This window comes from Alligator sinensis, unplaced genomic scaffold (genome assembly GCF_000455745.1).
Source record: "Alligator sinensis unplaced genomic scaffold, ASM45574v1 scaffold377_1, whole genome shotgun sequence".
Taxonomy (NCBI): domain Eukaryota; kingdom Metazoa; phylum Chordata; order Crocodylia; family Alligatoridae; genus Alligator; species Alligator sinensis.
Window position 1 is genome coordinate 1163070 of NW_005842047.1, and position 25160 is coordinate 1188229.

At 45.9% G+C, this 25160-nt stretch overlaps 1 long non-coding RNA gene across 1 annotated transcript; it reads right to left on the bottom strand.

Moving 5' to 3' along the window:
- Window positions 1-5858: 5858 nt before the first annotated feature.
- On the bottom strand, window positions 5859-23808 carry LOC112550180. The gene is made up of 3 exons (XR_003093861.1): window positions 23688-23808; window positions 7758-7881; window positions 5859-6061 (listed from the first exon to the last, which is right to left on the bottom strand). It is a non-coding gene; the product is annotated as an uncharacterized LOC112550180 (long non-coding RNA).
- Window positions 23809-25160: the final 1352 nt, after the last annotated feature.

The window sequence follows — 25160 nt, forward strand, 5'->3', positions numbered from 1 at the left end:
TCCCACAGGCTAGATAGAATGGCCTGGTGGGCCAGATCTAGCCCATGGGCTATATTTTGCCCACCCCTGGACTTAATCACTGTAAGCTGATGAGGAAGTATTGGGAATAAGAAGAGACATAAAAAGAGTATTTGTTAGGGGTACATCCACAAAAGGGACTTGCATGTCACACCACTGTTGTGGCTCCTAACTTTGACTTGTTTAATGTATAATTTAAATATTTGAGTCAAGTGTCTACAGTCCTTTGTAGTGTGTGGGGAGTGGTTCTTCCTTAAGAATAGGACCTACAAAAAGCAGAATTCTGAGCAGAGTGTTACCAAAGCTAGCCAGTGGGAAATGCTGAGGACAGGCATGTGTCTGATTTAGGATTTACTTGCCTTCCATTGCACAGTCCTGCACCCTCTCTTGGTGGTGGGATGATAGCGGAGGAGAAAGAGGGGGAGAGACAGAGAAAGAGAGAGAGACAGAGTGCATTAGCATGAGTCTTTAGCCCATCTGATAGGGCACTTATCTGGGAGGGGGCAGATATGGGTTATATTCCCTGCTCCACTGAATATAAACTATGTGATAGTCCCTAGCTCCCTGGGCACTCAGTTGAATAGGCATGCTTAGGCTATATCTTTGCAGTGCCCCCTCATCCCCTCTCCCAGGTTGACACTTAGGATTGGTGCCCCACTTCCCTTCCTTTAGTTATGGTACTGCTTAGAAAGGTTATCAATTCTCCATCATTAGAAGATTTTAAGAGCAGGATAGATGAACCCTTGGGTGAGAACATTTGGATAGGGATGATCCTGCCTTGAGAAGAAGGCTGGACTAGGTACCCCTCCTCAGGTCCTTTCCAGCCCTACTCTTCTGTGATACTATGATTATTTTATGATTTTTAGTGTTTATGAGCCTCAAAGAAGTATGCTTTGAGGGGAATATAATGGAGCACTGTAGACAGGAGCAGGGATGAAAAGCCCAGTCAAAAACAGCTTCATAAGTGAAAATGGGTAGGCCCAACTGGGACAGAGACACAAGAAGGGTGACTACTAGGGAAGAAAAAAAAAGCAAGAAAAACCACAAGAAGAGATTCTATCATTTTTATTTGGCTTCCAATACCATAATAATCACTTCACAATCTTGGCGGTGTTTGTCTCATGTATTTCCCAGAATAGGAGGGAAATTTTCTTATCCCCTTTTTACAAAGGGAGAACTAAGATACAGAGTGCTTTAATGCTTAGCAGCCTATTTTACTGTGCATTAAAGTGTCACGTAAAAAAGTGTGATTAAGCTAATGCCCATTAAAATAGGCTGCTGTGCATTAAGCATCACTTAAAAACCATTCACATTCATTACTGCGCATTAAGGTAGCCTAATGCACATTTCTTTAATACCTCACACTGGAGGTACTAAATGTAATGTACATTAGAAAAAGTGCCTTAATGCATGTATAGATGCACCCAGAAAGAGACAGTGGCTTGCCTAAGGTCATACAGGGATCTTGGAGAGAGTTGGGAATTGAAGAGAGGTCACCCAGGAGTCCCACATAGTGAAAAGGTACAAGGGCAGCATAATGGACAAGAATGATTGTTCAGAGCCTTAAATACAAGCAGAGAGACATGTACTTAATGCTGAAGTTGACAAGAAGCTTATGAAGGGATTTTCAGAGAACAGCAAGTGTGGACAACTGGGGCATAAGCACTTAAGGGTTCAGTAAAGTGGGGTGCTGCAATGGGAGCAAGAGGCCTTGAGGCTCTGTTTGCATGGAGCAAAGTAGGGTCAGGAATCCCTTTATTTGCCTTTCCCCATGGGAGATGTCATTACTGAGGGTAGAGGTGCCAGGTATTGCCATTGAAAACCATGTTAACCCACCACTGGCTGTGCAGTTGCTGCCAAATTGGCTACCTGCTGCCCACCCCCAGGACAGGCTAGGAGCCAGTCCTTCCCCAGGGCTGGGTCAGCTCCACGGCAGCCCCAGCTCCAGGCCCTTAAAAGCCTGCAGGCAGTCTGGAGCCCAGGAGCAACTACTGCCAGCCTGCCTGCACCCCAGCACTGCTCCCTGGCACCACAGTGCCGCATAGCAGTCAGGGCTGCGCTGTCCACTCCCACAGGGTGCTCCAGGCTCCTGCCAGGTCTGCCAGCACCCAGGTCCAGCTGTAGCCAGCTCCTGGCCACCAGGGCCAGCTTCAGTTACCTGCCGCCCACCCCCAGCAGCCTGCCCGGAGCCTGCAGGTGCTATGGTTCCCTTTCTGTGCGGCTGCTAGTCCAATGCTGTACCCCTGTGCTGGGTGCTTGGTGTGGTGTCCCAGTCATCTGGGAGCCCTGCACCCCCAAGCCTGTGTGCCATGGGCTTGGTGGAAGCACAGGAGACAGGCTGGCCTGTCAGAAGAGAAGGGAGGAAGTGGGTCTGGAGCCATGGCATCAGGTGCTGCCAGGAGCCTGGCTTGACCTGCCATGGGAATGTGACAGGGGAGGCAGACTGCCTGCAGCCATCATGTAGTGGCTTGCTGGCCCCTGAGGAGCAAGTTGGCATGGGGGGGCACCCATGCACACACGACCCCCTCATCTGAGGCTGGGCAGTACATGGCCCCTTGGTACAGAGCATCTTATCTGAGAAATGTACTATATTTTCACAAACAGCTTCTTTCTTATGGCTCTGCAGGTCCTGGAGCTGCACACGGTGGAGAGGCCATAGTTGGTAGCTGGGATGCTCCATCAGTGTCACCTCCACCCTCAGCTGGGGCCCTACAGCTGTGCCAGCTCACTGGAGGAGGACCCAGGACTGGACCCTCCTCCTGGGCAAGCTGTGACAGCCTCAGAAAGCTAGCTGGCAGACATGCGTGCATGGTGGGCAGAGGACATTACCCACAAAGATACACTGGACCAGCGCAAGGAGACATGGTACCGATGCAAGTAGGCGTGGGACCAGGAGTTTTTGGAGCAGCTCCTGGCTCTGAAGGAGTGGCACGTGGTGACCCTAGAGTGGCATACTGTGCTCATGGTCAGGGCAGTGGAAGCCACAAAGAAGGGCTGCCGGGTGCTGGACACCGTCCTAGCTCTGGTGGTCGCCTTTGTACTGCCCACTGCCCTGCCCCCCACTGCAGCCCAACCTGGTCCATGGCAACCACCCACCAGCCAGCTGCATGGGCCTGTGCAGAGGTTAAGTGACCTCCACTAGCCAGGAGCCCCTACCTCAGCCCCTGCCATGGGTCACCCGCCACCCAGCCGTGCCCTGGGCCCAGCCACATTGCTTGCCCCAGCTCAATGGGGGCATGGAACAGGAGCTGCCTGCAGTGGAGACAAAGCCACATGTCAGCCCTGCCAGCCCTGGACACTGGCTGCCAGAGAAGAAGCCACCTGCACCAGGAGACCAGCAGCTGCTGTCACCCCCGGGTGAGCTCCTCGCCCACTAGGCTCACTATCATATGTGTACCCATGAGGAAATGGCCAGAGGCTGGGGTGCTGGCCACCTGTCCCTGGGCTCCATCCCCTAGGTACTCCCACCCCACAGCCTCCCACCCCAGGGTGGGGTACACACACACTATTGTAAATAGTTCACACGGGGAAGAGAGTGTTTTATTAATGGTAGGTGGGGTTGGTGGTGGTGGGGCTCTGTTGTTGGGGAGAGGAGGTGGATGGTCTCTGTTGTTGGGGAAGGGAGGGAGGACCGGGGGGCAGGGGGTAGGGGTGGGAGTCTGTTTCTGTGAGGGGAATAACATGTTTTTCTGAGAGGTGTCTGCTGTGAGCATGGTGATGTGGGTGGGCAGTGGGGCAGGGGTCCATGGGCAGCTGTCCAGGTGGGCTACAGCAGGGAGTACAGGAGCAAGTAGTCAGTCAGTGCCACTCACAACCAATCTCCCGCCCCTGCTGGTGGGCGTGTGCCTCACTCAGGGTCCTCAGTGGGGGAGGCCAGCTGCTTTTGCTGCCACTGCAGGTGGTGTTCCCACTGCCAGGAGTCCTCCACCCACTGTCTCCCCTCCATCCCGGGCTTCACAGGTCTTATGCAGCACACAGGCTACAACTATGACCATGGGGATATTGTCCTTGGCAAACTCAAGGCAGGTGGTGAGGGTGCACCAGCATCCATTCAGCTGGATGGAGGCATCTGCATCCCAAAAGGTCTAGCCCAGGTGCACCTGTTAAGTGGGCCTGGTAGGGGTCCAGCTAGCTGGCAAGGCAGCATTCTGGAAGACACAGGCATTATGAACACTGCCTGCCCAGCCAGCACTCATGTTCATGAAGGTGCCATGGTGGTCAATGATGGCCTGGAGCACAACAGAGTGGAAACCCTGCTGGCTGTAGTAGGGGCAGTCAACATGGGGCAGGCAGGTGCAAGGGACGTGAGTTCCGTTCAGGGCCCCAGTGCAATGGGGACTCCAAGGGCACAGAACCCTGCCACTACTGCCAGGGGGATGTGCACACTGAGCACCATGTGCCCCAGCACATCCCATAGAGTGCTGTACACCTCCAGGACAGCCACCCCAGTGGTGGCCTTGCCCACACCAAAGATATAGCCAACATACCAGAGGCTGGTGGGAGTGGCCAGATTCAGCAGGGTAATGTCCAGTTGGGTGCTTGTGTAGAAGGCAGCCATATGGTGGTGTCCTGCCGCTCTAGGTGTGGGTGGAACTGTTTCTGGAGGTGCTGGAAAGTGGCCTAGGTCATGCAGAATGCCTCCATCCACTGCTCATTATCCCAGGTCTGCTGGTTGGCATGCAGCCACCAGTTCTGGTTAACCTGGTGGGCCCAGAGGCAGTGGGGCAGGAGGCCCAGGAGGACATCAGTGGCCCCAGCAGTGGCATCCAGGAGCATGTTGTTCATGCCTTTGCTTGGATCTGACCACCAGGACAGGGTCCAGGCAGCAGCTGCACAGCAGCAGGGGCCCTGGGCTCGGGTGGTGAGGCCAGCCAGGTGGTTGCTGCACAATGAGGACCTGGCAGGGCCCAGACGGCTATGGGCTAGACAGTGGTCACAGCACCAGGCCAGCAAAGCTGGGGCAGCGGGGAATCTGTTGTTGGGAAAGGAGAGGAGAGTGGGGGTCTGTTTCTGTGAGGGGAATAAAATGTTTTTCAGAGAACCATCAGCAGGGAGCGCAGTGCTGAAAGTGTGTGGCATACTGTTCAGTCAGTGGCTGTCCAGGCAGTCTACAGTGGAGAGTGCAGGAAGAGGTGGCTGGCCAGCACATCTTGCACCTGGTGTTCTGGCCCCTGCTAGTGGGTGTGCATCTTGCCTGAGGCCTCAGCAGGGGGAGGCCCAATGGGAGAAGCAGGGCCAGCACCGTGGCCAGCTGGAGCCTGGGGCACTGGGCATCACTGTCAGGGGTGATAGCTGGAGCAGCTATGTCATGGGGAGGCAGAGGCTGCAGTGATAGAGCTGCTGCATGCTGCCCCTATGCTCTGCATGCTGCTGCTGGCCAGAAAAGCAATGGGCCAGGGAGCAGGACTGCCTTTTAAATACGGCCTCCAGCCACAGGTAGCAGTGACTAGAGACTCCAGCTCCTCCTGGTGGCAGCTGGGGTCCATTGCAGGGTCCCAGGAAATGGGAGCAGTTTGCTGCTAGAAGCAGCAAATCTACTCCTGCTTCTCTGCATGTGCAGATGCCTCTCTGGGAGTGTTTACTCGTGAATAAACTGTTCCTGGATCAAATGTACATGTAGACGTGCCCAGTGAAAACACCGTGCCATGTCACAGCAGAAGTGTGAAAATTCTAAATGTGAGTTATTCTCCTTCTGGGACAGTTTCTCATTCAGCTCTCAAAAGAGACAGGCAACTTGCCCTAACTCATTGTTTGTTTCTTCCTGATGAGACATGTTGCTTTAGATGGTGAAGCAAGCTTCTCTAAGTAAGAGTATGGAGCCAAGGCTTTAGTAGCTGCATATATTTTATTTTTACATTGTTCTGTGGCATCTTCCCGAAAATGTAAAGTAATATAGCCCTATGTCCAGCTGGAGAGCCACTTTTCTTAGCCAGAATAAAATAGTATACTCAGTGGAGGCAGAGATGAAAGTTCATTAATTTCATGGGTTGGTGACCAGGGCCTTTGCCAGGACCTGAATAGCTGGCACAGTGATGAGCATTATCTGTAGAAAGAAATGTCAATTATTTTCTGTTGCTCACTTTCATTTTGTTTTTTTGAAGGTAGAGATTCCCACTACTGTAGTAAAGCAACTGTTTCAGTGAATGAAACATATGGTCTGTGCTAAATCTTGAAAATGTATAAATGAAAAAAGTTAATGCTTGCTGTAATGGCAGATGAAAAAAATGGGGAAAAGTAAAGCATTTGAAGTTCATTTCTAATAGATTTGCTGTTTATTCTTCATCATATGAACTAGCTAACCAAAAGCCAAGACATTTGAAACATAGCAATATTAAAAAATCCAAAAATTCCTGACTTTAATTATGGCCTCAGTAAGAGCTCAGTTTTGTAACATGCAGAATAAAACTGCCAGAATACTATGTTTTTTCAATCTATTAGCTTTCTGAAAATGTTTTAAAACATTTTAGGTCAACTCAAAACAACTTTTTTGAACCAAAAAAACCCAGAAACATGTCATTTCAGGTTGAACAGGTTGAAGAGCTATCCTATGACTGGATATGACATTTAAAATTTTCATATTTGAAATTTTTAAATAAATGGAAGGAAACATCTCTATGACATTCAAATGAAACAAATCAAACTGATTAAGACAGAAATTTTATTTTCACAAAAATGTTTCATTTTGAAAATAAAGCAAAATATTTGAACTTTTTTTGAGAACTTTCTTTTTATTTGCCCTTTTTTTCCCCTCTCATTCATAACAATTTTGCAAAACCAACATGAACTTGCACAGTGTTTTACTATCACCAGATGTGTATTGTTCTCAGGAACGTTTCAGCTGAAAAATGTTGCCCGGCTGAGCATGGGGTGTTCTGGTCGAACTAGCATAGCACTCAATAATACATTTAATTTCAAGTATGTGAGTAGGCTCATTGACTTCAATAGGACTATTCACATGCTTATACTTGCATATACTTAAACAGAATTGAACTCTAAACCTTTCAGGGAGTCTTACATAAAACCAATCCCACCTGGTGACTAAGTATTACAGGGATATCAACTTTTTTTCCTTAGGCCCAATTTTTATGCTAGATATTTAAGGAATTATTTTCCCTAATGCATATGTAAATGCACAAAATAACAAGAGTTAAACCTGGGTGATTTTAAACAGAGAAGCACTAGCTAAAACAAAATTAAAAACCCAATATTGTTAATGCAGCAGTCTGTCACTGTAAACAACTTAAAAGTATTTTTTCATGGGTGAGCTGAGATAAAGAATTCCCAATAGACTCTACTGGGATGACTTGTTTCCCTTGCAGCTGTTTTTAATTTTAGAACCCTTCATTCCCCATAAATTCATTGTAAAAATAATTCATTCTTGAACATATGACTCAAAGAATCAATAGCTTGTGGTTAAATAGAGAGCGCACTAGATACCATCCTTGGTATGTCACATCTTTCATGATACGAAACTTTGTTTTTCAAATGTACAAACTATATTTTGCTGCAGTGGTTTTTGAACAATGTGAGCCTCACTTACACTGGCCACTGATGGCAACTAGAATACCAACAAAAAAGAAATCAATAGTTTCACACAGAATTGTAAGTTAACTCCTAAGCCTGTTGTTCACAGGGTACAAAAATCATTGTTTTACAGTAAACTGTCTCTGCATCAGTAATCAGTTTAAACTAGGGCTTTCTTGCAGCAGAAGAAAAGGAGGGAAAAGTAATGTACATACAAAGGCATTCTGTTTCTGTTGTCACTGTTTGTTTAATGCCATCAAATTCTGCACCCCTGTGGCATAACATCAGATTCCAGGAAAGTGGCTGATTCATTCTTTCTATTTGCTTGAATATTCACATCTATTATTTAGTTTCACCAAATGCAAAAAAAAAAGGAAAAAGAAATTAACAGAAAGCAATTACTCACAGCTAAAATTATACAAGCAAGGAGACAGAAACCAAACAAGAAGAGTTCAGGCCTGACTGTCACTCCAAGAACATGCTGGCTTACATGCAGAAGACTGACTGAGGCACCATGTGCAATGGAAAGAAGAGATGTGCTACCTTACGTTTCCTCTTTCATACTAAGAAGAAGGCATTTACTTTGGCACATGTCCTGAAAATACCATAGTCCCAAAAATGTGAGCCACCCTGTCGCTCAGACTCTTCAGAATTACAAGATCTTGTCATAATCTCCTCACAATGACAGACTGTTTGAGGAAGTGACTTTGGCATTGTCTCCTAGTTCAGATTTCAGAGTGCTAACTTGCTGTGTTTTCTGGAACAAGTTGGTAAACATAAATTGCAGGATTAGTTCTCCAACACATCTGTTGATTTCACTGGGTGCGTCTACATGAGACACTTTACTATGCAGCAGCGCCGTTTACTGTGCAGTAAGCGCATGCATTTACACATGTCCATGCTTACTTTGCAATAAATAACACTACTCACAAGTAAATTTGCTACCCGCAAATGCAAGTAGCAAATATACTGACAAGTAGTTACTGCAGTTACAAGCAGTAACACACGTGTAGACGCCAACTGGGAGAAAATCTGCTCCTGGTCAGCCCTGCCACTAGGGGGCCAGCCTGAAGCTAGCCCCAGGGCTCTGGGTCTGGAAGCTTCTCCTGCCCCAGGGCTGGGCCAGCTCTATGCCTGCCCCAGCCTCAGGCCTTTAAAAGCCTGCAGGCATTTTGAGCCCTGGTGCACATGCAGGCAGCCCAAGGCCACTCCAGGCCCCTGTGTCCCCCTGGACACGCCACAGGCTAGCTGCACCAGACCGCCTGAACCCCAGTACCACTGCCTGGCACTGCAGTGCTGCAGGTGCTGCCCAGGCCTGCAGGCTGCTCCAGGCTCCTGCCAGGTGTGCCAGCACCCAGGCCCAGCTGCAGGCACCCACTGGCCACTGGAGCCAGCTCCAGCTGCCTGCAGTTCAGAGCCTGCAGGTGCTATGGTGCATTGCCTTGCCACGCAGCTGCTTGTCCAATGATGTGCCCCTGCGTTGGGTGCTGCAGGCAGCTGCCCAGCTCTGGAAGCACAAGGACAGCTGCATGGAGTCCCAGAGAACCAATGCAGGAGCCCTGGTGACCTCATTATCACTGATACTAATGCCCACCACCTGGAGCCCCAACTGGTTCCAGGAGGAGACAGGTGACCTTGTGGCACTGTAGGGTGAGGCAGAGGTACAATACCAGTTCATCATCTTATCTCAGAAATGTTGCAAATGATTACAACCAGCTTCTTTCTCATGGCTCTGCAGGTCCTGCAGCTGCACACAAGGGAGAAGCAGCAGTTGGTAGGAAGGATGGTACCTCAGGGTCACCACCACCCTCAGCTGGGACCCTGTGGATATGCCAGCTCTGCCAGAGAAGGACACGGGACAAGACTTCTCCTGGATCGGCTGGTGATAGCATTGGCAGAGTAGCTGGTGGACTCAGTCCTGGTGGGTGGAGGATGTCACCCAGTGGGACACATGGAGCATGGAGCACCTGGCCTGGCAAGATGCATGGTGAGTGGAGGACCTGGCCCATGAGAAGGCATGGGTCCAGGTGTTCAGGGAGCAGCTCCTGACCCTGAAGGAATGACATACAGAGGCCCTGGAGCGACAGACTGTGCTCATAGCCAGGGCCTCCAGCTCTACAGGGTCATGGAGCTAGACTTGCCTCCAGCCAAGCCAGGACTGTGTGTGGGCTCTGCTGGCCCAGGCCACTGGGTGCCAGAGGAGTAGATGGGCACACTGGGACAGCAGCAGCCACCATCATCCCTGGGCAAGCCTCCCACCTACCGGGTTTACCATGGCATGCACACTCACTGGGGGGAATGGCCAATGGCCAGTAGCCAAGGTGCTGGCCACTTGTCCCCAGGCTCAGCCCCCTAGGCACCCCCCATCCCGCAGCTCTCCACCCTGGGAGGGGACACACAAACAAGCACAACAATGTAAATAGCATGGGAAAGAGGATGGTTTATTGTTGGTGGATGCAGTGGGTGGTAGAGTGGCTCTGTTGTTTGGGAGGGAGGGGTAAGGGAGGTCTGTTTTTGGGGAGGGAGTGGGAAGTGGGAGTCTATTTCTGTGAGGGGAATAAAATGTTTTTCAGAGAACTGTCCACAGTGAACATGGTGCTGGTGGCAGACAGTGGGGCAGGGGTCCATGGGTAGCTGTCCAGGCAGGCCACAGTGGGGAGTGCAGGAGGAGTTGATTGGCCAGCACCTCTCACACTTGCTTCTCTGACCCCTGCTTGTGGGTGTGCGACTTGCCCGGGGCCTCAGTGGGGGCAGGCACCAGGGCCAGCAGGGCCAGCACCTTGGCCAGCAGGAGCCCATTGTGATGTCGGAGGTCTTATGGCTAGTGCCACCCATGAGTTAGGTAGCCCCTCCCCTCGTCCCTCCTGCCACGACTTTGCTGGTATATTATTGTGAGAGGGTTCCAGTGGAGTTCTTATTAGAGGGGTTCCCCGACATGGGTGTACTCACAGCTATTGCTTACGATGTTCTGCGGGGCTCCGCCACCCCTACACCCCGTCCACTCACCAACCGATCACGTGCTGGTGGGATGGTGACCTTCGGTCCTCTGCGGGCTTTCCCGCCTTCAACTTCACCAATGCAGTGACTAGGGCTTAGCTGTATAGCTCTGCCAGCCCATCCTCTTTCACTCTGATATTGCTTAGTGTCCTTCCTTCCTAACTTCCCTAGAAATAATATTCCCCTTGGGTAGGGCTGCTCCCAGAGTTGCCTTCACTTACCCAGTGGATTCCAGGGGATTCTGCACCTGTCCCCAGCTCAATTTCTCCTAGGGGCAGTGCTGGCAAATGCAGCGTGCCCTGTCATTGCCCTTGCTTTCCTCCTCTCAAGGGGAGTACTAGCCTCTCCCTGCTTGCTATCTGTTGCAAGGTAGAAAGTTTCCCCTTGCTTTCCTCAGCTCACGGTTTAGAGGCTTCTCCTGCCTCTTGTGCTGGTGTGGCACAGCCGAGCTGGTGCCTTTCCGCAGCAGGAGCCTCAGCACACCAGACGTGCTGTCTGCTCTCTCTCTCTCTCTTTCTCTGGCTCCCCCTCACCTCGGGTGCTGCTGGGGATTTTAAACTTTCCCGCAGCGGCCATATTGGCCGCCACAACTGGCCCAGCTGTTTCCCTTACTGGGAACAGCTGCTTAAATAGCCGGCGTAATGCCAGCTCATGTGGCTCTAGCTGCTGCGGCAGCTGCCGCCGCGGTCTCAGCTCCGGCACCGCCGGGTCTCCCGGAGGTAAATTACCCCCTCCGGGGTTCTGTTCCAGGGTTTTGTCTGCCCCGCAGCCTCTCCTCGCCTCTCCTTGTGCCCATGACGGCAGCACGCTGCTGTCACACCCATGGTACTGGACGTCACTGCCAGGGGCAGAGGCTGGAGCAACCATGGCATGGGGAGGCAAATGCTGAGGCAGGAGAACCACCATCTGCTGCCCACAGGCTCTGCACGCAGCTCCCAGCCACAGTAGCTGGCCAGCGAGAAGAGATGGGGGCTGCCTTTTAAAGATAGCTGCTGGCCACAGGCAGCTGCAGCCAGTGCCTCCAGCTCCTCCTGGTGGTGGCAGGGGCCTGTGGCAGGGCTGCAGGAAGCAGGAGCAGTTTGCAGCTAGGTGCAGCAAATCTGCTCCCACTTCCCTGCACATATAGACACCTGCCCATGAGTATTTACTCTTGAGTAGTTTACTCGAGAATAAACTGCTTCCAGATCAAATGTATGTGCAGATGCGCCCACTGTGTAATACTATTTACATAGGGAAAAGGATGGCTTTTTACCACTTCTAGTTTCATTTTATTCTACCATGAGAATTTATGCATTTCTCAGTCTTTGCTACATAAATTATGCAACTACCAGTAACAAAGCTTCCAGCATAGAAAAGCTCTATGAAAATGGAATGTCTGCAAACTAACCTCACTTAATTGACTGATAGTGGATTCTTCCGTTTGATACAGTAAAGCTGTATTTCTTAATGGCAACATACAATATAGCAGTGTCCTGGATAAATGAAAACTATTTTGTCATCCATAGCTAGTTAAATAAATACAGGAAGATAAATTATATTCTTCCACAATATCTGGATTATATGGAACTGAGTGTGGACTGTGATTTAGTTTGAAATAACTGACATAGCTGATTGCTTTTTAGGGGCAAGAACTGTTCCCAGAAAAGTTTTCAAGTCTTTTAGTTTGTTAGTGGTAAGATCACAAAGAATAATTTATTTTCCTAATAGTCTCTCATGGAAAAGTCTATAATTGTAATATGGATAAAACCAGTAAAATGTAGTAAGTGTCTAGAGTAGTTAGTTTTAAAACCTTTGTTTTAAAATGCTGAATGTAATACAAAACTGTCATTTCTTTTCACATTTTTAACAGAAAGGCCATGAAGATGGAAGTAGCTACTGAAAAAGACAATAGAACGGGCCTGAGAAACTTTACAGCTGCAGTATGTGGGGCTTATTCTACACATTGAGATATTTTCATTTCTGTTAGACACTTGATAATTTTCACACTTACATCATACCACTTAGAAGAAGACTCCTGTAATCAACTAGTCTGTCCAGCTGTCCTCACCTCTTCCTCAGTTCCAAACCTACTTTCCGGCAGCTCTCCTTATAGCACATTTTCCTTTGCCCCGATGTACTCATCCATCCCTGACTACCATAAAGTTCCCTAAAGCTTTGCTGGGCCCCAATGCTTCTCCATGTGTTTTCAACTGCCACTCTTCAATTGTCTGATGTTACGACTGGGCCAGCACATAAAAAGAGACATCATTTGCCCAGATAGTCAGCTGGTTCTGCAAAAAAAGTTTCATACCCTCCATTTTTTTTCATTTATAGAGAATTAGTTTCTTATGCACCTGTTATAAACAACTTCTTATACCATAAACTTTTATAAATATATACTTTTGATTAACAATTTAGAAAGAGCTGCCTGTCTCTCCAGAACCTGGTTTATAAAAACGGTTTTGAGAGAAGAGCTATGCTTTGAAATCTTCATGGGAACCCAATCCTACTATGTCCTTTTTACTTTAAAGAAACCTTACTAAGAGCACAGGAATGACCCATCTCACTGTAAAGGAAGACTAGCAAGTATGGCAGAAGACCAGCTTGGCTTAGTAGGGAACTTGTCAATGATCTAAAACACAAAGGAAGCTTGCAAGAAGTGGAAATTTGAGCAAACAACTAGGGAGGAGTATAAGAGTATTGCTTGCACATTCAGGGATAAAATAACGAAGGTCACAGCTCAATTGGAGTCGCAGCTAGCAAGGGACATGAAGGGCAAGAAGAAGGGTTTCTGCAAGTATGTCAGTAACAAGAGGAGGCTCAGGGAAAATGTGGGTCCCTTACTGAATGGGAGAGGCAACCTAGTGACAGAGAATGCATAAAAGGTTGAAGTACTCAATGGCTTTTTCACCTCAGTCTTCACAGGCAAGGTCAGCTCCCAAGCAACTGCACCTGGCAGCACAGTTTGGGGAGGAGGTGAGCCTCCAAGAGTGGCAAAAAAACAGGTTCGGGACTATTTAGAAAAACTGGACGTGTCCATGGGGTCAGACAGAATGCACTGGATGGTGGTGAGGGAGTTAGCAATTGTGAGTGCAGAGCCACTGGTCACCAGCTTTGAAAACTCATGGCAATCAGGAAAGGTCCTGGACAATTGGAAAAAAGTGCAGATATAGTACACATATTAAAGAAAGGGGAAAAGAAGGATCCATGGAACTATGGACCAGTCAGCCTCACCTTAGTCCCTGGAAAAAGCATGGAGCAGGTCCTCATTTCTAAGCTCTTGGAGGAGAAGGAGATTAGGAACAGTCAGCATGGATTCACCAAGGGCAGGTCATGCCTGACCAACCTGATTGCCTTCTATCATGAGATGACTGGCTCTGTGAATTCAGGGAAACCCATGGATGTGATACACTTTGACTTTAGCAAGGTTTTTGATACAGTCTCCCACAACGTTCTCACAGAGAAGCTAAAGAAGTACAGGTTGGATGAATGGACTGTATGATGGATAGAAAACTGGTTGGATCATCAGGCTCAGAGGGTAGTATTCAATGGCTCAATATCTAATTGGCAATTGGCTTCAAGTAGAGTGCTCCAGGGGTCAGTCCTGGTGCCAGTTATGTTCATTATTTTCAGTTATCCAAATGGTGGGACACAGTTCACTTTCAGCAAGTTTGCAGATGACACCCAGCTAAGAGAAGTAGATATGCTGGAAATATCTTCTAAAATACTTACTTAGGGCTGTCGAAGGGTGACTTAATTTGTCAAAAAGGTAGTGTTTATTGGCATGTATAAAATGCCAGCTGCAAAACCTTAACTGACTTGCAGAACAGTTGACAAGAATTGGTTGAGTTGAGAACAGAATCCTTCTTTTGTTTCATCCTCTGCATCAAGGGTCAGGGTGACTGCTGTATGTGATCTGTTGGCCAACTGGAAGTGAAGTGTCATAAAACATTTGTTGATGTCAACCAGATACCCATCATCTGAGGAACAATCTTGGTCGTAATAACAACACCACAGATTATCTTTTTTCAGCTTTTCCTTTCCTATGCATCAGGTCTTGCTAAGTGCAACAATGCCAATATTAAATCATGCAAGTTCTCTGGCCATGAATTGTTTTGATCAGTCACTATTGTCCACCAGGGTGTGGATATTCTAATTTGCAAACTTCATTACTTGATTTGGACCACAGATAGACTGATACCAATAGACACGGTTTTCTGGTCAAGTAAAATGAGACAGACTATATTTAGGGCACCTTTTCTAGGTCCCTCCCTATAAAGGATAATCAGAGTAGATCCTAAATAGGCCTACGCACTCATTGCAGCTGCTGACTGGTATACCTATCTCAAACCCAAATACAAAATGGCCATCATACAATCATCACCTCTGTGTAGGTCTGTGACCAGGAACTTACAGTAATCTTTAGCACCTGCCAACATTGCCACACACCCATTGCTGTAGGACTTGCTATTAAAAGGTGTCTGCATGTGTCTTAGTGGCAGGATGCTATCACACATCAGCAACCATAGAACACTTTGTGGGAAGCAAACTTTAACTCAGTGGCAAGGTAAACCTAGACAACCAGAAGTTTCTACTCAGGGTTGCCCTGGGGGTGGAGGGGAGGGCGGGGAAGGGGGCAACTGGGGCAATTTTCTGCCCCGGGCCCCTGCAAAGCAGAGGCCACCTGCCTAAGCTCCTGTGTGCGCCACTGGCCCCTGCCCTGAGACATTGCTGACCAGAATTCTTGGTATTTGGTTTTCATAAAAAAAGAGGAAATTGGTGTATTGGAGAGTAAGATGACACTGCATCATTTTCAATATGTAATTGTGACATTATGGGGTCCTCCCCTGATCATGAAGTAAATATTATACATAGTTGTGCGGGAAACAAATGCTAATTTGAGACTTAAGTGATTGTTGGATTGATGTCCAAGGGGGAGTCTAAACCAATCACGGTAAGGTAACATCTTTCTTTATCTCTGGCCAGCAATAGAGAAGATTGATTAGGAGGGCTTATGACTGGCCTAGCCTAGGGCCTAGGCCAAGTAGCCCTGGTTACAGAGTCGGTTGTGAGGAGAGAAGGAAAAGGGAAGGCTTTAAGGAGGGATCTGTGGCAGAGCAGGCCTGCTGTCACAGAAAGACCTCCAGGGGAAAGTTCTAGTCATGAGTGAATGTCATCTCTGTGGGTTCTTAAGGGCCAAAGTCAGAAATGAATTTGCAAGACTATAATAATGTAAATGATATATATTGTTTTCTTTATATTTGCCAAGGAAAATAACAACATTAGATATAACATATATTCAGGTTCACATACTTCCCCACTTCAAAAAGTACTTAAATGCAAAGTGTCTATATAACTCTTGGGGGGAAAAATATTAAAGTCCTTCTTGACTGAAGAAGCCTGTGCTCCAAACCGCAAATCTTGCTTTCAGTATTGTAGAGCTGCCTCGGTCTCTTCTGGTCCTTCAAACAGCAGCAGTTGCTTACTAAGGCCCATAAGAATGTGAACAGTCTCACAATGCCCTTAATCAAGGGGTTAAAGGCTAAATATAGAAGTTTATTCTCCAGCAACAGTACAAAGACAATCCTCCTTCTTCTGTCTACTCTCTGTGCAGTCACTTTCTTTTTCCTTAAACAGGGGCTGGGCCTGCTTATCCTCTGCCACACCCATGAGTCTGAACCACGTACAACCCAGCTTATCGGGGTTACATGAGCACCAGCTAGGCATTGTCCCACTGCAGAGTAATTTTCTGTGGCATTTACCACAGGGAGAAGGGCTAGGAGTGGTGTGAGGCCAGGCCTTAAGGGAGGAACCCTTCTTTCCTGAGTAGTGGAGGAGGCCAGCCAGCAGGCCACAACCAGAAGACCTGTGAGACTGAGCCGGGCCCCAGGAAACTGGTAGGAGAGAGATGCTCTACCAGAAGGGGTTTGGAATTTGGAGGTGCTCAGGAGAAGTACAACCCTATTCCTATTCTCTTATTCCCATGTAAGAAAAAATAAAGCACACCTAACAGTCTGGGGCATCAGAAGAAAGGTGAGAAAGGAGAAAAAAGCTCAAGATCAAAAGGAGAGGCAGACACTGGATCAGTTTGAATGAGTGGTGAAAAGAAATAAGGAAGTTGGAAGTGGAACAGGTGTTGCAGGTGGCACATCACTCACAGGGGATGAAGAATATTCTGATCGTGAAAACATAACAAAGGAAGCAAGTAGTGATGTAGCAGGAGAATGTGAAAATGAATCAGGTTTGGTGGTGCAAAGTGAAGGAGACATAACATCAAATGAGAAAAATGAGACAAGTGACCTGATTTCCAGAACTGTGCCTGAGCTTCACCAGGAAATGTTCTCTAATGACCCAGCCACCTGGGGGTATCTCAATAGGTTGCAAAGGCATCTAATTGTGTCCAATGGCCCAACACCCAAACCTGCAAGCTTCCCTTGTGATTCCTCCATATAGTCATTCCCTCCATCTGTTTTCTGCAAGACTTCGTCCAATGACGAGAGTGTGAAAAGGGACTGGCTCATTTGGAGCCACAAGGCAGCTGTCCTGTTCTGCTTTTCATGCTGTCTCTTCTAATATCAGAACAAAAATCAAGCCCTGTACCATTTCAGATTCTGCCATGAGGGTGTGAATGATAACTGGAGAAAACTGTATGACAAAGTGAAGAGTCTTGAGGCCAATTCTGGTCATCTTCAATGTTATTTACAGTGGAAAGATTTTGCAAATGCTCTTAGTGGAAAAGGAGCCATTGATAACGCTCTTGAAAAAGGTATACAAGCAAAAAGCCCACTTGTTCCCACTTCCCAGGGCAAGAAAAGGAGGAGCCGCAGGTGAGAATTCTCAGGTGATACATGCATGCAAGACTTCTCACACATGGTCCCCCAGCTTTGTACACATACACACACATGGGTCCTTGTAGGCGGCAGTGGTGAGGCCCCCAACAACACACCTGCCCCAGGCCCCATAGACCATCTGGGTGGCCCTGTTTCTACTCTGCTGAAGCCTTCATCTGCCTTTTCAGCCATTATGAATATTTCTTCATAAAACTTTCATCTGCCTGCACCACTATTGATTACTTTTATTTTTAGTTTGCTCTTAATCTAGAAACCTCACTCTTGACTTTGCCAACAATGGGTGACCCTACCAGAAATATGCAACTCCAGATAGCATCACTCTCAGAGTCATTAGTAGCATACAAGTCTCTCTACCAAGTCAAGACTGTGATCCATGGGAGGAGCTATAGAACAGAACACTTGGAAAGGAAGGGGTGGGGAAAGTCAACTCAAATGTATTCTGCTCTTAAACAAGTGTTCAGAACATGATTTCATCACCACAAAAACCTTATTCAGCCAAAGAAGCAAACAAAAGACATCATAGTTGCACCCCAATTCGAAACACTGATTGATTATTCATAGATTCATAGACTGTAAGGCTGGAAGGGACCTCAGAAGATCATCGGGTCCAGCCCCCTGCACCAGGCAGGAAAGATAACTGGGGGTCAGGTGACCCCAGCAAGGTGACTGTCTAGTCTCCTCTTGAAGATTTCCAGGGTAGGTGATTGCACCACCTCTGGAGGGAGCTTATTCCACAATCTGGACACCCTGACTTTGAAGAAGTTTTTCCTAATGTTGAGCCTGAATCAATCTTCCAGGAGTTTGTGGCCATAACTCCTGATTTTCCCCTCAGGTGCCCTGGTAAACAGTTTCTCACTGAGTCCTTGATGTACTCCCCTAGTGTAGTGGTAAGCTGCTACTAGGTCCCCTCTCAGCCTTTTTTTTTTTCAGGCTGAAAAGTCCCAGATCCCTCAGCCTTTTCTCATATGGTTTGTCTTTTAAGACTCTGATCATACGGGTGGCTCTTCTTTGGATTCTCTCAAGCTTGTCCACATCCTTGTTAAAGTGTGGTGCCCAGAATTGAATGCAGTACTCCAGCTGTGGTCTCACCAGTGCTGGGTAGAGCAGAAAAATCACCTCCTTGGCTTTGTTGGAGATGCATTGATTGAAGCATGCAAGAGTATTATTTGTGCCACTGGCTACAGCATCACACTGCTGGCTCATATTCATACTGTGGTCTATTATTACCCTCAGGTCCCTTTCATTCATGGTGCTAGCCAGTTTGGTGCTGCCAAGCCTGTAGGTGTGTTGGGAATTGCTCATCCTGAGGTGGAGCACTTTACATTTCTCAACACTGAACTTCATCAGGTTTTGATCCACCCAACTTGCTAACCTATCTAGGTCTACTTGTAACTGTAGCCTATCTTCAAGCGTGACCATGCTTCCCCATAACTTGGTGTCATCCGTTAACTTGTCCAATGAGCTCTTCACTCCCACATCTAAATTGTTAATAAAGATGTTGAAAAGTACTGCACCAAGTACCAAGCAGCCCTGCTGGACACCACTACCCATTGCTCGCCACGATGACACAGATGTTCACTATGACTCTCTGGGTCCTATCCTGCAGCCAGTTTCTCACCCACCTGACTGTCTCAGAGTTAAGCCCGCAATCCTCCAATTTTCTTGCAAAGACACGGTGGGATACTAAATCAAAGGCCTTTTGGAAGTCAAGGTATACAATGTCAACCTGCTCTCTCGTGTTTAGGTGGCGAGTTACCTGGTCATAGAAGGAGATGAAGTTGGTAAGTTAGGACCTGCCTTAGATGAAGCCATGCTGGCTGTCATTCAGAATCTTACCTTCTGCAAGCTTATCACAGATAGACTCCTTGATGGACTTTTCTGGGATTTTCCCTAGGATGGAAGTTAGGCTGATTGGCCTATAGTTACCCAGGTCCTCCCTCCTATCTCACTTGTGGATGGGCACAACATTGGCCCTCTTTCAGTCCTCAGGGACTTCTCCATAGCTCCATGAGTTGTGGAAGAGTTTTGCCAGGGGCTCCTCAATTACTTCAGCCAGCTCCTTCAGCACTCTCAGATGAAGACCATCCAGTCCTGCTGACTCGTATATGTCTAATTTTATTAATTGGTCTTTCACCAATTCTATGGCAATAATAGGAAGGTGATTATTCCTACTGTGCTCATCATTTACTCTACCTGGTGTGGTTTTCCCTTGGGATGGTGAAAGACCAAGGTGAAGTAGTCATTCAGAAGTTCAGCTTTCTCCTGGTAACCAGCTCTCTGAGTTGTTGAGCAATGGCCCCACACTCCCATTATATCACAATGTGTGCCCAGGTCCATTGCAATTTCTGTATCACCAAAGCTATGACCACTGCAGATGACTGCTGAATTGATCATTGTCTGATATACTGCCCCTTATGTCCATCCACATTGACCCAAAATGACATAAACAAAAGATAACATAACAAAGTTATGTTAAATGACGTAAACAATGTTCAATATCGAGTGCTTGAAAGACTCTGCTAAAACCAATCATCTCCAGAAGTGCCTCAGTGAAAAATTCTCCAACCTCTCTGAAGATCTTGTTACCATCAATCACTAGAAGAGTCTCAAGAAAGGTATGCATGATTCATATGAAAAATCCTTAGGTTTCTCCACAAAGAAATATCAAGACTGGTTCAATGAGAAAGATAAGGAAATTCAGTTTGGCAGAATGACATCAGCTCCAAACAGAAGCAAGACCGTTATTGTCATATTAATGCTAAGTCCCAGAAGAAGATTTGAAATTGAAAGACAAGTAGTGGGAGGACAAAGCAAAAGAAATCTAAAAGTTTGCTGACAGCTACCACATGCATAATTTCTTCAGCACAATCAAACTATTTATGGGCTAAATACACAAGAAGCTTATCCTTTGAAGTCCAAGGATGGAATACCACTCTTTAAAGACAGTTTCACCATCAACTATGGGCACATCTAGGATTCTGAAAGCGGGGTGCAGCGGTATGGTGAATCATTACATACAACACACATTTTTTCAAGGTACAAAGAAACTAGAAAGAAAAAGAAATCTTACTAATATGCTAGAGGCCCAGGGCTATATTATTCAGTTTAGGATCAAACAAAAACAATATAACGTTATTGGAATGTGCATTCATTTGCTATATCATATAATATGAATTAAAATGCAACAAACTAGGCAAAATAATCAAAAGATGTTTTTCCTTTAATCATTAGAATTAAATGTACGTCTCTTTCAGATTCATAAAATAAAATCATGCCTTCTTGAACATCTTGATAGTGTATTCACTCCTTCAGTGTAAGTTATTTCCACACCTCACCTAATGGTCACCTGGGTTAAAGCTTCTATACCTGAGCTAATGTTTTTAGCTAGAATTAAAATAGGAGCACCATTACAAGGAGCAGCTAACAGACAGCATAACTGCGGAAGAAAGAAGAGTTTGATTAGTGGAACATTAAGACAACTGAAAAAGGAAAGGATTGTTAATACTTATGGAATGAAGAGTTTGGAAGGAATCAGGTAGATTACAATGAGCCACGAAGTCAAGTGACGCCCTCATTCCTGCCTGAATAAAAATGCTACTGCCAATACCACACAGTTCGTGTTAAACTTTGGGTAGACCAGGGATCAAAGGGGGGAGAAGGGTAATGCAACAGCACCACTGCATCTGCCTCTGTCATCAGTGCATGGTTGAAGCAGCATTTTCAAGAGCTCCTGAACTCTGAGTCTAATGTCAAAGACAACATCAAAGCCATTCCACAACACTCCACTAAAGACAACTTTGCAGATCCACCAACTTCTCAAGAGGCCTTGAAAGCCATTAAGCAGATCAAAAAAACAAGAAATCATGTGCTCCTAATGGAATACCAGCTGAAATTTATAGCAAGGTGGAAAGAAACTCTCTTAGTAAGTACTCACAGTTTTACTGAAAATCTAGAAAACATCAAAAGATTCTTAGTGACCTGAGATGCCAAAATCATAACCACATATAGGAAAGGAGAGGAATATATTACAGTAATTATTGTGATATTGCACTCTCTATAACTGGGAAGATTTTCTCATGCGTTCTCCTCAATAGACATCTATATGATTCTACCCGTGTCAGTATGCTTTCAGTTCTATTGTACTCAGGGGCCTCTAGGGGCTCATGGCGGAGCCCCCCAAGCAGTGTGGGGCAGTGCGGGGCAGTGCGGGGCAGTGGGATCGCCCCCCCCCAACCTGGCAGGAGCCAGTGAGTGCAGGGCTTTTTTTTTTTTTTTTAAGGAACTGGGACGCTGGGGCCGGGTGGGACAACCATTGACAGGGCTGGGAAAGCGGGCAGGAGACGGGGCCTGCTTGATTCAGAGATTCGGCGGCAACCAAATCTCTGAAGCAGATTCAGCCGAATCATTTCGGGACAGTGATTCAAATCACCAAATTGAATCACTGTCCCCCGAATTGGCCTAATCCGAATCTGAAGCGAATACTAGCCACTTTGCACAGGGCTAGTACTTACACTTTATTCCATTTGTATTGCAGCTATTCTGCATCTCATTGCTGGTAGGCTTCCATCCAGAGTCAGCTTCCAGCATTGTATAGCTGGACATCTCTTTTCCATCAACCAGCTACATTCCAAATTTGAGACAACCAACACCTCCATTACTGACCTTCAGTATGCTGATGACTGTGTCATGACATGTGTTGCCTGTCTTGATTACTTCTGCGAAGTGTATGAAATGCTTGGACTCCCTGTTAATTTCACAAAAACTGAGATACTTTACCAACCCACCTCAAACCAACCAGCTACTCCTCTAAATATTACAATGAGAGGACAGTTCTTGGAGAATGTTGAGCATTTCCATGATGTGGGTGGCAAAAAAATAAACAGAGACAAGAATATTCAACACCAGATAAAATCTACCAGTGCTGCCATTGGACACCTCTGAAATTGTGTCTTCAGTGATCGCAATTTCAGATTGAAATTCTTTGCAGAATGAGCTCTTTCTGTCACTGGCTGTTTGAACAGCATGTAGCACAACTGGCCCTTATCTAAATTTGGATGCATAAGTGTTACACTAACACAAAAATCACCACCACCACCACATGCTGCTGATGCTCTTCATTATCAGTTTTGGTTATACTGGATTTTCTTCCCCAGTGGCAAAATGAACACTATAAATTGTCTTGTATAATATGAGAAAATTTAGCAGCCAAGACACCAAAGGTTTGGTTTCTCTTCTCATAGGAATGTGTTCAGAAATACTTTTTCAGGCCTCAAACACTAGTTAAGTAGGGAAAAGCAATGAACAATGCTGTCATCGTATCAACAAACTTTTTGGGAAAGGTTAAATGCCACTTAATAAAAAACCCCACATTTCTTGGAGATCTCATAATCAAAAGCCCTTCAAAATGGGCTTAGGAGCTTCTTAAAATAAATGCTTACACTGAACTGTGGAATGTTATAGCTTTAATATTGGTCAAACTCCCAACATATCAAAAATGTTTTCGTACATAAGAAAATACAATTGTCTTTAAACTGAGATATCACAGAATATCTAGGGTCTAGGAAGTAGTGATTTCAAAATAATTATTTCTAGGCTATACTACAGATTCTAATGTTAAGCTGCTCACTGCTTGAGGAAAATAATAATGGATTGCTTGTGATTATTTCAGAGCTATAACCATGTGTTTATTTTTGTTTTAATATCTTCTAAGTGCCAGAACAAAAGAAAAGAAAAGCCTGGACTTTGGATAAGCAAGATTTTAAAACAATGCTAATGTTTTGGTGGCTGACTTAATATTTAATCCCAAATTATATTAGCAATATATTCTGTTACAAATCTACAATCCACATGCATTTCTATGGGCTAACACAGGCACACTTGACATATAACCACTTGACATTTACACTTATTTCAGAGAGATCAGCATCAGATTCAACACATCTATGCTTTAGATGCATACAGATCCAACTCTCTCATACTCACACAGAGGGTAACTTAAATCTGCACCTATCCTCACTGAAAGTAGTAAGATCCTCTCTTGCTTCAAGATAAGTGTGTAGTTAAGTGAATCAGGACCTTTGATGCTAAGGCGGGAGGTGCCATCGACTGTTTTGCATTTACACCATCTAATGTAGTTGTGTTACTATGTGTCCTGAAGCTTTTATAGAAACAAGAAGAAACTGCTGGGAGACTACACTAGCAACATAAGAAAGGTGTCCAAAGGCTTACTTTTTTTTTGCACACGTAAACATAAATAATCCCCTCATGTATCACTTCTACCCATAGGCTTAAACACATAGTTTTACAGTAAGATCATACTTGTGCTCATGTTTTGGAAATACAATCCATCTTTTAAGGTTTCCAATTCATTGTGTTCCAGATGCAGGTTTGTAAAGAATTCAAAAGCTCCTTCAGACTGTTTGTATTCACATGAAGTAGCAGGCATCAAATCTTCAATTAAAAAAAACAATTAATGTCAAATGTAATATGTACATGTACTCCCCATTATTAATTTAAAAAAAAAAGAGAAGAGAAAGAGAGAGAACTTGCTTTTGCAGAGGCCAAAGTACTAGAGCATTAGCAACCAGAGGTTGTTTTATTTAGTAGCTTAGAGGCAAGAGATGTCACATTTATTGGAGCCACTGATAAAAGTTTCAAGCAAGAATTAACTTGCCTCTAAACAACACATGCTTAGCTGTATTGAAATTTAATGTTGGCTCTGATCAGACAAGTTTGACTATAAAACCTTGTCCAACATTCAGAACAATTTTTCTCCCCTTTTCATATTCCTCTTTAATTTTACTCTCATAGTACCACCGGAAATACATTTTTTTGCAAATGTCCATCATAGGGAGTAATCTTACCACCCTGAGCATTTGTCACATGCCAACATACATGCCCGCGACAGGGAGTTTATGATGCACATTAAGCACCTCTCTACAGTACAATTTTACAGGTGTCGTGCACAGAGTGGTCATGCTGTGCTTTACTGAGGCATTCCCTAGTGGGGTCCAGAGATGGTGTAAATATACCTGTAGACAGCCAACTGAGGTACTTCCTGACTTGGGAAAAAAATACCTGGATGGTTCTAAAACTGAATAGTGCTGGCTCACTGGCACTTCTTCACCAATAGGCACATGGTGGTGGTATTGTTTAGGCAGGTAGGTCTGGCTGCTAAGACTTCTGCTCTAATAATTTCTAAAGGGCTTAAGTACCCCTTTTGGAGCCATAGCAACTGGCATAACTGAGACCTAATTTGTACCTTAGCATCAGCCCACAACCCAGCAGTGTGCAAAACGGGCTAAACTCTAGCATTTCACCCTTTATGTTTAAACAAAGTCCTGAAAACTGAAAACTGATCCTTCCTTCAGAACCCCCATTCCCAAGAGTGTAATTTGCTTAGTAGCCCAAGCAGTTTCATAGCTAGACCAGCTGTTTTGACCCTACTATTTTTATGACCTTTTACTTTGATTCTTTTTTTTTTCCCAATTCTGCAGCTAAGTAGAGTCTTGATTTTCTTGTCATCTTCCCTTATCTATACCAGAATTTGTACTAATGTCTGAAACCAAGTCAGATCATTTAAAACACACAGTCATTCATAATAGTACCACTGTTATGGGATTAGGATTTGTTGCCCATAACATTATACTGCAGTCTGACAAAAAGCCTGGCCACTGCTGTTTGAAAGGAAAATTCAGGTAGATCTGGGCAAAAATCTCTGGACTTGTCTCGTTTTAGATAGCTGGTAATTGAAGCTTGGAATAACTGGATAAAATTAAGCATTCCAACATT